This window comes from Lytechinus variegatus, chromosome 2, assembly GCF_018143015.1.
Source record: "Lytechinus variegatus isolate NC3 chromosome 2, Lvar_3.0, whole genome shotgun sequence".
Taxonomy (NCBI): Eukaryota; Metazoa; Echinodermata; class Echinoidea; order Temnopleuroida; family Toxopneustidae; genus Lytechinus; species Lytechinus variegatus.
In genome coordinates, this window is record NC_054741.1 from 74,587,996 (window position 1) to 74,605,493 (window position 17,498).

Genomic DNA, 17,498 nt, shown 5'->3' on the forward strand with positions numbered 1-17,498 from the left:
CTTTGAACGTGGATTAGTGTTGAACAGGACCTGATAAACATATTCAGGGAATTGTACATAATAAACAAGTTTAATTTCTGATTACCGAAACAGACCAAAGATTTGTAAATTGAAATGGCCCCTGAATTTACTGTCTTCACAGGTGAATCTGCATAAGGCAAAACTTTTGGTACTGCAGAAATCTGTTCGACTTATAATGCAAAATTTGACTCAATAAAAAATCTGAACATGTAGGCCTATATTGCATTTTTTTGGTCTGAAGAAATGCCTTGACTTAGAAAGTCAATGTAGCTGAGTCTTGGTCTACTCCTGTATTTCCATTTACTACAGACACAAGGATCTCTTGTTAATGTTAGTAAAGAAAGAAGCCACTTTCCCCCTTCTCCTTTGTTTGTGTACATGTACATGTAGGACTATTTATGATGCAATACCAGGAAAAATATTCATTGATTATTTCTTCACCCAGAAATTACATGAAGTCAATCCTCATCTTATATATGTAACAAAAGTCCACAAAGGATTGGTATCAGAGTCATTTGACCCTTTTTTTAATCTGTATGTTCAAGGATTTCCTAATTCCTATTGTTCTTCCAATAGAGAACAGGTTAAACTTGGTTGGACTTGATGACTTATGGCTGATGCCTTACCAAGTCAAATTTGTCTCTGCACAGAAGAAAAAGAGAATCTCATAAATTTGCATTATGTGGTAGAATGCATAATCAACCCTGAAATCAAGGCCTCTGTATTTTTCACCTTGGATAGCTAGCTCTGGTCAGTTTGTTTTACATGTATGATGCGAGGTAAAAAGCTGGACAGAGCAAGAGAAAGAGGTAGAGATGGAGAGGTAGAGAGAGAGAGGAGGGGAAGGGAAGGGGGCCTACTGATCATGGACATCACGTAGAGGCCATCAGAAGTTCATTGCTACTCATCAATCATGGATCCTTCTGGGCTGAGCAAAATCGGACAGTACCTTGCAGGCTCTGGCAGTATGATGTCTTATTAAAGGGACACTGTGCCCTATGATGAGTTAGAATTTGACTACAATGTACTACATTAAACTCATTGAGCTAGTTTGGGTTGGTTTGGTTTAGTTCAATGACACTAGCATAATTTTGCATACTTCCATGTACATATTTTTGGGGGAAAGTATTGAAAAGAATATAGGTTGAGTTGAAGCAAGGAGCTTTGGTTGAAGAGAGTGGTCAAGAGGTCAAGCATCTGCTAAACACTGAATATTTGAAATATCAGGGGTGGATTGGAAGTGTTGTTGTGGAGCAGTTCTGAGGGTTGTGTGTTTGAACCCCACCAAAGTCATTTGACTCAGGTCCTTTGGGTAGTTCACACTTGGAAAATGTCTGTAGAACAACCTTCTAAAGGCATTGCTCTAATGTGATAAATTTTGTATAAAATAAAATCATTAATGTACAGTGTATGTACAGATCTTAACTACTAGGGCTGGGACTAAAACCCGGGTACCCGGGTCCCGCCCGGAAGCCTCGGGTACCCGGGTAGAAAAATCAATACCCGATACCCGAAAATTGCTCACCAGTATAACGTACATTTGATTTGTATTGCGTAGTGTAAGACATGATTGTAAACTCATCACAAAAGTACACAAGTCTCATTTTGAATCTCACCAATTACCCTCGAAATATCCATAAATATACTAGTTTTTCAAGTGATCTGATGATGATGTGACTGAGATCGTTCAATCGTCGCCATGTTTCTTTTGCAGCGCAGTGACGTCATCCAGCCACTGCGACGCAAACCAATTTATGAATGAAAATATAGTAAGCATGCGCATTGCAAGCCCAGCCCACGCAGTATTCCGTCAAAACAAGTCTGCAATACTCTGTCACCTCGTACCAAAATCGACCTAGAATTCCACTTTCCTTTATTTCATATGATTTATGAAAGGTATTCTCAGAGGATCTGTTTTCTCACCGATACCACGCAGGTAAGCAAATTTTATTACTTCTTGCTTTTCCGTCAAAATCTTACGAAGTAGCGTCGATGTTGCATCGTGTTTGTGAGTTTGTAGAATCTATCGCTACGTGAACAAAGTCAACTGATTTCCGGGTTTCGGAGCATACGAGGCGCCAGCCAATCACGTTCTTGATACCATTTTCAGTTCATCATAAACCGAAAATGGTAACACGATCGTGATTGGCTGGCGCATTTGACGCTCCGAAACCCGGAAATCAATTGACTTTGTTCACGTAGCGATAGATTCTACAAACTCACGAACACGATGTAATATCGACGCTACTTCGTACGATTTTGACGGAAAAGCAAGAAGTAATAAATATTTGCTTACCTGTGCGGTATCGGTGAGAAAACAGATCCTCTGAGAATACCTTTTATAATTCATATAAAATATAGAAAAGTGGAATTGTAGGTCGATTTTGGTACGAGGTGACAGAGTATTGCAGACTTGTTTCGATGGAATACTGCGTGGCGCACGGGAGGCTTGCAATGCGCATGCTTACTATATTTTCATTCATAAATTGGCCTGCATCGCATTGGCTTGATGACGTCACCAATGGGTTTTTTCCACCAGTCATATTTCGAGCAACATGATTTTCGGGTACCCGGGTACCCGCCCGAAAATTACCACGGGTACCCGAAGAGAAAAAAACCCGAAAGTCCCAGGCCTATTAACTACGTTTCTTACTATGGCTACATGTAATTTCTTTAATTCATGTTAACTTTTTAATGGAATAATTGGTGCATTGCAGGGGCTGCGGAACAGTTTTGAAAGTGGAGGGGCTGAGCAAAAAGGGGGGGGCTGCCAAAAATCACAATCAGATGGTCATTTTTATGTTTTTGTACATGGTTTTGGGGAAAAGGTAGGGGGCCAAAGGCCCCCCCCCCCCCCCCGTTCCACGGCCCCTGCATTGGTATGAATACATGTAGGTTGAATCACTAAAGGGTACCGTTGCATCAATAAGTGGGTGATACATCCCTTAAAAACAAACTCCTCATTTTTTTGCTTCTTACCTGTTTGATGTACAAGTATACAGGGCTGTTTACGAGGCTCCTTGTACCAAGTTTGGTCTTTCAATGATCGGGAGATTGGGGTTAACATGGTATTGAAAAGTGCAGGAGACTGAGTGTGAATATGATAAATAGGTGAGAGATGGGAATAGGAGAAAAAGAGAGAAAAATAGAGGGAGAGGGGAGTGGATGATAAAGGGTGGGAGAAAGGCAATTGAAATTAAGAGAGCAAGAATAATGGAGGGAGGGGGGCCATGCAAGTCATATTTATTTTGGGAAATTCCCTTATTTTTTTTTATTGCTACTATTCATTTCCCTCTTGATGTCTTCTGACTTTTCCATTGAACTATAGATTCACAGTATAAATGAGACTCACAACCAAATGAAAATGTGTCACAAATCCAAACTACATGTTTTAATAGGTCGATAATCAAGTTGTGTTTGATTATATAGGAATTGAGTTTGATTGCAACTGTTTATGCAACAGGGCCCCAGGGTGCAGAACAAACAGAATCATGATTTTTCTTGTATGTTACAATGTTCCTATTTATTGAATGGCATAAGTCGTTTCAGTCACTATTTTACTTTGATATGATGTATGTTAATTTTTATTATTATATTGCAGAACTTAAGGCCAAATTGAATGGTGAAAAACAATTTTTTTATATTAACAGGTTACTGCCAGCTGAACAAGCGTGCTATCTTTTAATAGTTAAAAGATGATATTTGTTTTGGGATATCTTATGTTGTACACATGTGTGTGTTGAAACCCAGATCTACAGTGCTAGTCATTCTGGATGTGTAATCTTATAGATGTTTGTTCTTCTTGTGTATATTGCAGGTGTTTTCAAGTTTATCCTGAGGACAAGTAGGGCAAATAGAGACAAGTAAACAAGTGATATCCATCAAAGCTAAGGTCAAGGAGAAAAGGGTCACCTAAAAGGAGTCTAGAGGCTCTTGGGAGGACATCCAGACAGGATTTGACCTCAATAAGAGGTCAAGGGTCATCTTCAAGCTTGGAGTTCAAGTTGGGATTACCACAGAGGAAGAGAGTTCTAAGCATAAACTCCCAGCAACAGGTCGCCCCACTGCCATGTGAGCTGTGCTAGCATCGGCAAGCCAAGCGAGACACCAGGCATCGGGTTACCAAGTCTATTAATACAAGTGCCATGAGCAACATGTAAGGTGTTATGATCTCACACAAATCCTACGCTGATAAACTTAACAACTCGCCCGCTATCACCATCACTGTCGGCTGGCATCCGTGCTAATGATATGCCACTTTGTCTCACACGTTATGTCAGAGCCATTCATGTGCCTCTAATGAACAGCTACTTTTGTCTGTCACGGCTCCATCTCCAATCACCCTTCCCAGGCAGTCTTCTCAAGTTGGTTCGTTTTTTCAAACTGACGGATTGAGGAAGAGGTGTAGTTAATCACACATCTGCATCTCAGGTTAGAATACCCCTTGATTGGGGTTGCAAAGTATCATTTATACTAGCCCACTAGAATGCAGTTGTAGCTAAGCCCTGCATTTGAACCTCTTCTTTTGTATTTTAGGTGTCCTATAAACAGTAATCTTAGAGGGGAAACATTTTTTAATTGTTTTCTTGACTCATGACAATTTGGTGTCCCCAATCTTCACATTAAAACCTTTTTTCTTTTATAACAAAAATACATTGAGAATAAGCTAACCCTCTGACTTTTAATCCTAACCCTGAAACAAAATTTGCAGCCCTCATCTCCAAAGATTTGATATTGACTGGCAATTTCATGAATTAACTTGGAAAGAAATCAAATTTAATAAACCATCATAATCTGTTCACCTTAAAAAAAACCCACCAAATTAACAAACAAGTAACAAAAGGAATTCCTACATTAAACATGGAAGCTTTATTTCAATGGGAAATATTAACCCCCAAATAATACATTTGAATTAAAATCACATCTCAATTCCATCCACAAAATCTTTACCCTTAGCCATTTTGTACATCTTACGTGTACCTTCAATATGTACAATGGCTAATATGTAATTGATACCATCTCTCTTTACGGTAACCCTATAAACCCTTGAGAATACATGCAATACTCACCCTGTAATTTTTGCTGGACATTGCTCAAATCTACATGTAGCATCTATTCAAAAGTAACAATATCTAATTTCCGTAATTCCACATGTACAACTTCCAAGTTGACAAACGAAAGCTAGATTATGTCTTTAAAGCAAGTAGGATTGATCTACAGGTCTGCCATCTAGGTTAATTAGAGGCCTCAAAGTTGATCTTCATTAGAATAACTTACATACCAAAGAGGAGTGCTCTCTCTCTCGGGATGTAACATTGAGAACCTTTCTATATCGTAGTTGTAATGTACACATATGTCAATCTGCAGGTTCATGTAATAGTCCGAACACTCTCATATGGTTTACATCCCCTTGGTCTAAATAATGGTTAGTCAAGACTCCTAATTTTGTCAACCACCAGAAAGGGGAGGTGGGGGGGATGTAGTTGATACTCAAAAAATTTCTTCTAAGTAAATTATTCTTCTATGCACATGACCATAGACAGAAGGTCTCCAAAATAGATGAATATCATTTATAAATGAATTTTTGATTTACGCCATACATCAACAATTCAGTCGACAGCATTATAGGAAATTAATTCTATCGCTACAGAAACAGACAATACAAAAATAGAGAGAAGATGATGAACTGTTTATGGATTATGCATGTAGTGGAAACTGAATTTTGTATTTTTTAAAAGGGCAACTATTCATCATACATGTAGTATGGGGTGTGAGAAGTGTCTCAGCAGGCATTTGAACTCGATCTACTAATCGAGAAATTTATCTGCAAAGAAATAGTTTGATGATATAAAAGAGGTCCTTTCTTGTATTTCAAACTTTTCAAAATTGCAAAATACATTTACATGTAAATCATCTTATGAATTTTTTTTATTTATAAATTCTTATAAAAACTAATAATTATCTAGTGTGGGAAAAACTACTAGATCTAGGTTTGTACATACATGTATGTATGTTTTTATATCATTCTTTTCTTTTAAATGTTTATTTATTCATTTATTTACATGTATTTTTATTTTCAATTATTCATTCATTCATTCCATTTATTCATTCATGTATTTATTTTTGCATTTGTTTTTATTTATTTTGTTTGGGGTGGGAGCTTAGGCAAACAAAGTAGCACTTCGTCTTCTTTAAATTACTTTGCCAACAAAGGTCTAATAACATTTTGGTGTGGGAAATGATATCCAACATATTGAAGCAATGTTTTTTGATATTGAATTTAGAAAATTCTTGCATTTTGTTTCAATTGACTTGTTTTGTTTTTTCAAATAAATTTATTTCCAAGTTTACTTCCAGTGCCAGTTTAACGACTTTACTCAGTCCCCACATGACTTGCTTTTATCCTGGCACCCTCATCGTTCATATAATTTGTTTTATCACCCTTTTTTCACAAACACTTTTCTACTATAAATATTTACTGCCAGTGCTACAATATTCTGTGTTCAGGAGTAGAGAGGCCCATGTTGCCTGACTATTCATTCATCCATGCTGCAGTACCGTGTCATCCCAACTGTCAGATGAATTTTTAAAACTCAAAGTGTTCTTTATTCCAATTGCATTTCAGAAATGTGAAAGAAATACATGTATATGATGGTGTGAATAATTCAAGTATTTTAGAAGATTTGATAGTAGGCAATTTTGGTGGTCATTCACACTTGACATGGTCATCTAGTTGATTTGATTGGATGTCTATTCAAGTATTATCAAAGCCAATTTACTGGGAAAAAACAAATAAAAAATACTGTGATGAGTAATAAATATAATGTACTACATGTAGGCCTAAATTATTTTTAAATTAACAGAACATGTAGCTACATGCACATGTATAAATAAAGATAACCGGGACCTGCGATTCACGATAATTTATGTAGGCTACGCTAAAATAATAGCTCTAACAGTACATGATCTGTATCTGTGATGGTTTATCTGTATGGTAATAAGGAATTCCATATTAATCTTTTACTACATGTTAATGTAATGAGAAGATTTCAATAATTCAAATATCTGTTGCCTGTTGCCACATAGATTTATTTCTGGAAGGTACATATAAATGATGCAATCCAAAGAGTAAATAATACAACCATAACTATGATGCAATAGACCTTCTATCATGTGCTTGTTTTGCTTAGTCACCTTCATTCAGATTGATGTAGCTACTATGAATTTGCAAATTGGGAGAGTCACATGATTCCTTAAGTAGGATATATTGTAGATAACTTGTCTAAAAATGGCAATCGTCTGAGATATTCTTGAATGGTGAGCCTGATATACTTTGCATTTTTGTGTACTTGTACACAAGCATGTTTGTAAACAAATGAATGTATTCAGGTGAGTGTTTCATAAAGATGTTTGTATTAAAGTAAAGAGCGACTTAAAGAACGACTGGTTATCCTTTCTTGTGGTAAATGGTATACAACAAAATGTTCATTGGCAATGGTATAGCACATACATGTAAGAAAGGTTCACCAGTCATTCTTAAAGTCGCTCTGAACAAACAAACGGCTTTATGACCCCCTCCCTCTGGTTTTAGACTGAGAGACATTATTGTTAGCTACACTGTACAAGTCTGAGATTGTTTCTGATTTTGTTGAATTTGATTTATTTTTTACTCTTCTTTCATCTCTCACTTCCTCTCATTTACTGCAGTCTTGATCATCCTCACCCTTGAGTAGCTGCTTTCTTGCAGACATCCTTTTCCACGGAGACTGGACGAAACCTGCTGCTGAGGGCAGCAGACGCATGTATGTGGCCGGCCTGGGTGCCCGTGCTCAAACGTAGAAAGAGAGGACCAGCTTATAGCGACCAGCAAGACGAGGGATCATGCAACAAGATGGGGGCAGGTGGGTCATTCTTGTAGGGTTCTTTTATTGGGGGTATTGAATTATTGGCGACAGGTATCAAAGCCCTGTCTTACGTCACTTTGAGAGAAGGTTTTATGAACATAATTTGTGTTTTTTACTATACAACATAATAAACAAAATGACTGACAAAGACCACTTATGGTCACAAGCTGTCTTTATCCTGTGTCTTGTATCTTGTTAGCAGGGTAATTACAGAAGTATTCATTGCTCTATACTCAGTTTCAAAATTACAACAATTGACCATTGTTGTATCCCCAAAGTTTGAACAAAACCTGCAAGTTTTGTTTAAATTGATATTTGGAGATAAATCTGCTATTTCTTAATTATTGAGTTATGAATTTATGTGAAATATGTCTTCAGATGTTAGGGTCTACTCCCCTGGTAAGAAAGCATGTGAATTCTTGTCGAAATCTCATAGGATTAATGGCCTAAAGTCCTCATAGGGGCTTGGTAATCTGGAGGCATGTCATAAACATCTGACAAATTGTCAGATTTGACTACTTTCCTCAGCTTCAATTTGTTGAGAAGCACAGGTCTCTGTCTGTTACCATGGTTACTGTTGGATAAAACACCCGATGAGGCTTATCATGAATCACTCCAAGGATAATTCCTTGAAGGACACTAGTTCATCCTCTTGGCATGAGAATGTTTTACAGCCCTCAGCTGATCAGAAATAGATGATATCACACAATTACTAAGTATTTGATTCTTAAAAGTCGTAATAATAAAAGAAATATTTAACACAGAAAAGGGTTTAGATTTATCACAAGACAATAGTGTGTTGGAAAATTGACAGTTGTATATAGGGGAACATGTTTTACCATTTATAACCTACATGTTTGTTTGACCACACACTGGGTACTGAAAATTTGCAATTAATATGCTGAATGTTAGTTTTAGAATGATTTAAATTCTTTTTTTTTCCGTAAAAATTTGATTTATTTGAATGAATAATTTCGAATTTTCATTGGTTTTGACCTCAAATTTACCAAAGCCCTGTGTCTGTTACAAATAGGACTTTGTAAATGATGTCATTTGTGTGAATGCTAATACGGTCACGTAGGCAAGGGTTTAAAGTCATCAGATATAGCCTTGATGGTACGTCATGAGTAATGTTTATTTCAATGATTTATCCATGTGGTTTTCAGGTTTTGTTTGTATTTTGTCTCTGAATGGAGGATCATCACATTATTTACCTAGAAAGAGGCCTATTTAGTATTACTCAGACTGGTTTAGAATTTGGAATGATTTTTCATTCATTTTAAACATGCAAACACAAAGTATTCTCATTAAATTCAAATTGAATTTGTTTACTCTTCTCATTCAAAGAAATTAAATTTAAGAAAAGAAAGTCATTTCAAGAGCTGTATGAAAAATAATATTAAATTAGTTTCAACTCTCAATATTATGATATTCCATAATTCTAAAAGGGATTGTATATCTAAGTAAACAGGGCTGTTGTGGCACTGCAGTCCGCGAATCATCCCTGGTGATGTCATTATCTTGGATAAATTGGAGACTTCAAACCAGATTTTCTTTTCTGCATTAATTATCCCACGTATACTGTTGGTTATCAACCCACACAGAAATAGCAGGTCTGTAATTATGCATTGTCTAGGGTTACTCAAAAGTTCAGATTTAGGTGAAAGTTGTGGTATTCGTTGAGTCGTTATTTATTCATTTATTTCTTCATTTTATTATACTCTTGCTGAGGTGGTACATGTATAGTCAACAAAGTTGGTAGTTGGATGGGAGGGGTTAGGGAGTGATGGGTGTTTTTAGAAATGCTGCTCATTTTTTCAGTATTTTCTACCTTGAGCTATTCCCTGAAAACTGCGGGTGTGTGACTCGGCATACCGAAATGAGAGAGAAGTCGCAAATGAAAATTCCTAGAAATTCGACAAACTAATAAAAAAGTCAAAATTTTGAAGATTTTCTTTTTTTTCATTTTTAGATTCTCCCATGTTTCATAATTACTGTGTGAAAAAAATGAGTGAATTTGATGACGGGAAAGTGATAAAAAAACAGTTTTTCTGCGAGTGTTTTTTTTCGGTCAGTTCGAAATTTTTTTATACTTGGCACGCTCGATTTCATCGAATTTCGCTTCATACTAAGCTCCGCCCCTAGCAACGTAACGCTATTGTTGATTGGCTATTCATTTAAACTCAAGTACAGCTGGCGGCGTCCGCCGACCGTCCGCTCGATCGATCGGTTCAATGAGCCTCAAAAGAAAGATCAAAAGCATCGCTTTCAATAGGTATTCTGAAATGAAAAGGGGGCTTCTGAAAGTTAACAAACGGGATTCAACTTCTAAAGGGCTATTTTTTGTAATAATGGTAGTTGGTACTAGGCGGGGGCGTTAGCGATAGATTGATAGGCCTACCTGATTTAGAGTGTATAGCTAGCTTGTCTCGCGAAAAAGGTCATGCGTAAACGCAAAGTGTTTATATAACACGGTTTGTTGGCGAGGATTAATTTCATAAAACATAACATGGACATGTTGAAGATTCTCTTTATAATTTGCAAGTAATCGGGATGTTTCGAAGAGAAAACTTTAATTTCAAAGGGTTTAAAATACATAAAAGTGTTGTATGTTCGCGAATTAGGGTTAATTGATCTGCAGTATATCATTAACAAAAGAAAAAAAAAGTTCATCATGAAAGCTTTGTGGGCTTTATTATTTCCAACTATTTTTGCCTTCAATTTTTTTTATCACGTTTGAATGAACGATAGAGAAAGAAATAATTGTCAGAAATGACAGGAAGTCAGAGACAGTGGAATATTAACTTCGACAACTGAGGCACGGATCCAGGGGATGGCACGTCCCCCCCCCCGAGAAGAAAAAAACAAAATTTGTAATGTAAAAATGCCATTGAAGCCGAGATGTACCCCGGGATGTACCCCTTTTTGAAATCGAAGACTTCTATTCTTTTTTTTTTTGCTTGTCAGTTTTTTGGCGGGTACGAAGTATCTAAAATTAATGGTTGAAATCCTTTTTTGGAAAATCCTGGATCCGCCCCTGACTTTGACCAATGAAATATGGGACCATGCAGTAGGCCTGCATTTTTAATTTTTGGATAATGGTATACGGGTCTTACGATATTGATTGAAAATATTAGTCATTTAAAATACACCTATTGAAATTATCATTTCCTAAAAGTCATTGTCATGTTGTCCCATTCGACTTTGCCCAGATCTATTCTCTCTTTCACTCTCTGTTATTCTCTTACCTTCTTCTTTCGTCTTTCTTGTGTTTTATTTTTTCCTTTCTACTCCTCCCCCTTTTCGTTCACACTTCTCATTCAGATCATTCGGTCTCTTCTTTCTAAATCTCCCCCTTATTCTTCCTCAACCCCTTTCTGTTCTTTAATCTAATTCGTTAATTCCTCTTCTGTTTTCCGTTCTTTTCCCCTTTCGATCTTCTCTTTTTTTCTATGTCGATTATTTTCTCCTCTTTTTTTCTTCTCTCTGTCCTTTCTTCACCCTCCACCTTTCCCCCCTATTTTCACCTTTTCTTCTTTTTCGTTTCTATTTACAATTTTTTTTTCGTTCTTCTCTCTTTTTGCCGATTTTTCTTTCTTCTTTCCTGTCGTCTTTTCTCCCTCACCCACCGCCTCATTCCTCTTCCTTTTATCTTCGTTCCTCTTTAATAATTTATAATATTATTTCTGTTTTCGAATAAGCGAAAACGGGGGGGGGGGGTGGGAAGAAATAAGCAAAAACAGGGCAGAAAGAGAGAGGCATGGGAAAGGAATTAGCGAAAACGGGGGGGGGGAAGGAATTAACGCAAACAAGGGAGAGAGGGATGGGAAGGAATTAGCGAAAACAATGGAGAGGGGGATAGGAAGGAATTAGCGAAAACAAAGACAAGAGCAAGGGGATCGGTATTATACAGTGATAACATGAGAAAAAAAATATGACACAGCTTTTATTGATTCTGTTGTCCTTTCTCTAAAATTTCAATTTTCTTCTTGTAAAATAATATCAGTGGTGTAACAGGCAGGGGGCAAGCTGCCCTTGCTGATTTCATCGCCATAATATATTTAAAAACGGTGGGGGGCGGAATTGAGAAAGGGAGCAAAAAGAGGAAAGGGAAAGAAAGCGAGGATAGGGGAAAGGAGAAATGGAAACCGAAAAAAAAACAATGGAGGATAGAGGGAGGGGGGCCTAATATTTGAAAAAATGAATGAACGAAAAGGCACCGCTTAAAAAAATGAAGGAAAGAAAAGAACATTTTGACAGGGTCAGTCTTTACCCCTTTTTCAATTTGTACTTTTATGGCGCCGGTGAAGTACAAAAATATGTATGCCGCTCGGCATTACGCCCCTCCCCCTTCGCCAAAAGCTGGATCCGCCTATGAAAAAGTAAGAAAAACATACAAAGCGGGAAAGGAAGGAAAGAACATGTGAGAAAGAACAAATCATTCCATTATGCAAGCGTGATTAGTCAGAAAGGGAAATAAATGACAAAGATGTACAAAATAGCAAACAATTAACGGCGGGAAATCAAGGTAGAATGGAATGAGTCAAAAGTTCGATTGGAAAATTAACAAAACGAACAAAGAAAACAGAGAACTATAAACACAACCGGGTTGTCTTGTTTAAATGTTTGAATCATACTTGCAATTAGATTTAAAATGGCGGCTACTTTAAGGTTTAAAATGGAACTTTGTGATTTTATTATTTATTTTAAATCTATTATTATTATTATTATTACGTTTTTCTCTCTCTCTTTTAGGGGGTCTCCTCCAAAATAAATCATTCAATCTTACAAAGGCTTTTGCATGGTCTCATTCTTTATCTGTTACTGTGTTAGAATAAAATATTGGTTGTGCTTGATTTGATACGAATCGGCATTCATGTTGGAGGTGCCATGGCCGAGCTGTGTCTGGCTATACATGGAAAGCGCGGTCAGGCGCCGATCCCCGCGGCTACGACAATTTTGCTCTTATATCCTGCATTCAGATACATGGAAATCCTTTACCCATTATTTGTAACTTGGTGTGCACTTGTTTGTTCAAAAAGTAAAAGCGTATCTTCCCTAATCCATCCTCTGTTGGAAATTATGATGGGACTTAATTACTCATGGTACCTCCTGGCTCTTTTTGTTGTAGAATTAAGACGTTTATGTCAAGGTTTTTTTTCTCTGCATCACTTTTAGAATCACTTTAACCTTTTTTTCATTATACCTTTCTGTATTTTGTTCTAATTTTGAATCATTTCAATGCTGTATACCCCCATGATCGGTACGATAGAACCCATTTATTGAACAAATTATTCGCGTTTTTACTCACACTGTCTCAATCTAACTTAAATATTAATAAAACATGAGGTACGAATTATTTTGAAGGCCCATCTTACCATTTTACAAGGGATATTTTTTTAGAACATGCGGTTAAAGTTCAGGTCATAATGACACGCATGATAGACTACATGCCACGAGTCCGGGTAAGAGTAAACGCCATCGACATTCAAACAAGCCGATGACACAATCCCTCCTCCATGGTTTTAGGTCCAACTTTTTAACCCCGCCTTTTATTTCATTAATAAGGGAGATCATGGCATTCTTTTTTTCTTTCACGAAGATTATTATAAAACCCCGGTTTAACCAATGATGTGTACGTAGACGATAATTGATTGACGTGGAACGTTGTTTCGTCTTGCAGTCGCGCGTGAAAGCAAGTTGACTATTGTTCTCAATGCAGCCTCCTCATTGGTTAATCGTTTCGCCTTTTTTGGCACGCGGTTACTAGGGCCTTTCGGTTAGCTCGGCGGTGGCAAAAAATATTTTTTCATGGAGCAGGGTCAAAACGGAAGTCAAACTTCGAAGGCGTTTTTCTCTTGATTTTTATTTTCAAGAGCCCAATTCTTCCTCCATTCTAAAGCTAATATCTCCACTAATATTTACTCCTAAGGGTCGAGTGATATATCAAATTAAAGGTAAAGAAACAGGGAATAATAATCACTAAAAAAGTTGGATTTGAAAAATTCCGACTTGTCTCTCATTTCGGTATGACGAGTCACAAATGTGGAAATGTTAAGTATTATTGTTCTCAGAAGTTTTTTTTATTCAGCCAAATGTGATTTTTAACTCAAAATTTTGCAATGCCATTTATATTCTTGATATTCCTTACCTTCACACTGGTACAAGATGATGATTGTAATATGTATCTCATCATAAATTTGGTGTTGTTTTATACATGCAGTACTAGTATGCACAAAGTTTATCTATTGGATGCTGTTTGCAAAAAAGATGTTTGACAAAACACATATTTATTTTAAAGAAACAGAATATTTGCCAGCTGTATAGACCCATTCAGATTGGATCCCGATGGTAATTTACTACTGGGGGCTTAGGTATTCCTAACAAAGGATAATTCATGCAGATATGATACATGCACTGACATAGCAACAGACCTAGCTCATTGCATAATCCATTGAATCCCTCAGTTATTACCACCATTAATTACAGGATGAAGGTCCCATGGTTACAGTGGTCCAAAGTCAATTTCCTCTGTAGGTGTGATGAATATGTTAAAAGTGACACCAGATTTTCTGCTGTATGACCTCATTTATTCTCCACAGAGAATCAATCAATTATGTATCTGACGATACTGAGTATAACTTCATTGTTTAATTTATGCTGGTGTAATAAACATTGTTTTTCTTGGAGCATATCCAAGTTTTTTGACCTGCATTGAGCATTTATTTTGTTATATGCATTTGTTTTTATTTGCTTTTCATTTTCTTGGAATGAAAGTATGTAAATGATATCATTAAAAAAAAATTGCTGACAGTTTAATAGATCCTGCTCTTCCATAATTTTTGTCTCACCCACCAGAGGTGGAGGCAAGACTTAGGGAACCAAATGTCGTCCGTTGCCTGTCATGAACATTATGACACATAACTCCCCAACCCTAAGTCACTTTTCAACCAAACTTAGGTGGTAGATGTAATTAGGGGACCTGCATGTTATGCTGCAACCGGAGGTCACATGGTAAGGTCAAAGGTCATTTTCAGGTCAACATTAAAGTTAACATGCAAGACTCATGACAAATGTTATTCCACCCCAGTTATTTCACAATGAACTTTTGATACAATTCTGTTGCGTGCCCTTGCAAATCGCGATATTTGTGGTCATTTTCACAAGAGGGCGAGACACAACATCCCTTATGCCTTGTTTTCAGTCTTCATTTGTCAATTTGTCATTATCATGGCTTTTTCATGTAACTTTTATGCTTTAAAAATCTCCAAGTAGTTGTACTGTGTATGTACTTAGGTGAAGTGAGGGAAATATGCTGTTGTAAGAGACGGGCATCTACTCCGACGATGTAAACATTTATAAGCAATAATGAAACTTATAGCTCCTCTCTCTCATACTTTTCAATTTAACACTTATTTCTGTGAAAAAAAAGATTTATCATTTGAATTGCATTTCTGCATTACATTGCATACTTGTACTTTGTCTCTCTGATGTTTTTTTCTTTTGTATTTGGATGTTTGTTTCTGAACAAACTGATTCCCTTATCATGCGCCATGCCCTTATCTTCAACCCTGACCTTGTATTGTATACACTGTACCCAAGTGTAATACACTATCCTGTTTATTTCTTTCAAGTAATGTTCACATGAGGCAGTTATAATCAAGTTTACAGTGTTATGTGATTTTAGTTCACCCATAATAGTATGAATTACAAAGGACCCTTACCCATAAAAAAAAAGAATGCTTGTGCACTCTAAAAACACTAAAAGAAAGGAAAGGCCCTTTTAAATATGTTAAAGGGTGATTCACCCCTTTCTAGCCTTTTATTTTTAGAGTATGGTGTTGTTTAGATCTATGAAATAAAGAAGTGGGAAGAATTTATCCAACATTCTGATGGCATGCAGGGGCAAGAGCCCAATTTTCTCCTTACCACCCTAAAACTTGTGTTGCTAGTCACCCAAGTCTAGTCTCTGCTTTAGTGTTTTTTTTTAGATTAAAATGTTGTTTTTCTACTCATTTAAAGAGAAATGCCAGTAGTTGCAGTAAACACTGATTTCATGAGAAAGTCTGTAAAACAAGGCTTAATTGTCAGTATATCATCGAGGATCTATATCTGGTACAGTTACATAAACTGAACTTTGTGAAATCTTGAAATCTACGCTGAAAAGTGTTCACACTGAAGATCGCCAACACAGATAAGCGCACGTGTGACAGTAATCATTGCTTTGAATGTCATGCCCAACGCTTGACCCGAATCCTGTGCTTATTTGCTGATTTCTCAGCAGCTACACAATTTCTTCCAGAATCCTTTGGCAAATATGTTTTATTTATAGAAACAGACACTTTGGTGGTCATTTCATTGGATTCTGTACGAACTCATTTTGATATCGTTACCAAAACTAGCATTTACCTTTAAGATAGATTTGATGTTCCAGTCATCTGTTGATTCCACATCATGAGTTTAAAGTTGACAAACTACTGTACAGTATGAACTTGGCTCTATCTCTCAGTTTGCACAGTTTCCAGAATTTGCTTAATAGGTCTACCTTACCCTGGAGTTCAAAGTCTTTATTTTGTCAGGGTTTGTGTCAATAGTCTTATTGACTTGTTTAGTCTGTTATTGTGCTCATATGTGACTCTGCTCATGTACCCTTTTCAAAGTCATTTAGTGCTCCCAGAGAAATAGTCAGGATTGGACCATATTGTTACTTCTCTCAAATATACAGCTTTTGGAGTTGAAACTTGTGTGCTGATAGGATTTTTTCAGTGGACACCTAGAAATTATTTTAGCTGGTAAGACCTCATCTGCAATTATTCATCTAAAAGACTACAGGGTAATTGACTTAATTTTAAACTTGTTACTTAAGCTGTGGTTTTGGTAAAGGGCAATATTGTTCGGTAAAAACAATTACTAAAAAGATAGATGCTTATGAGGTCTGACCTGCAATATTTCATTATTGAAATATGATTATTAAATAAAAAAAAAACACATTGAAAGAGCATAAGTTGCCCTTTTTTCTTGGAAAATAATCCAAAAACTTGAGGTCAGAACCTGCCATTAAACTTGTTGATGATGGTAGCTTTATAACTCTAGGTCATTGCAAACTGTAATGGCTTGTCTTGTCTTCTGAGCATACTATGAGAGCTTATTCATTTGAAGGTGCAATCGTCAAAGGCTAGTGTTTTCTCACCATCTGTCCTAAAATATAGAATTTAATGTGATGATTTGTGATAAATTCTTCACTGACAATTGGAGACTTAAACATTGCAAATATCTACTTCTGACTAGCATATGTTGCACTTGCTTAAAATACTTTGAAACATTTTGAATTTCATGACTGTTCAGATACATGTACATCATGATCCACCAGGATGATTAGTGAAAGCCTCCCTAAGTATTCTCACCAGGATATGAATATTAAGATGGTCAATTGGATTTTTTTTTTTTCTTATCCATATCTCTGTGCTTTCTGTGGCTGCATTCACACCAGCCTGATTAAGGATGCAAACTTATAAGTGCCTCACCGTATGAAAGCTTGTAATGGGATATTTATTTCTGCAACCTTGATAAAAA

General features: G+C 36.5%; 1 protein-coding gene across 4 annotated transcripts in view; it reads left to right on the forward strand.

Annotated features, from left to right (window-relative positions):
• The window catches only part of LOC121409009 (calcium/calmodulin-dependent protein kinase kinase 2-like), a 66,598-nt gene that overhangs the window by 15,505 nt on the left and 33,595 nt on the right, over positions 1-17,498 (forward strand). For 3 of the 4 annotated variants that reach the window (XM_041600779.1, XM_041600777.1, XM_041600780.1), the window contains exons 2-3: positions 3,839-4,452; positions 7,729-7,922. The gene's annotated coding sequence lies outside the window, so the exon portion shown is untranslated. The remainder of the gene's footprint in view (positions 1-3,838; positions 4,453-7,728; positions 7,923-17,498) is intronic. The other variant, XM_041600781.1, reaches the window with a different exon arrangement.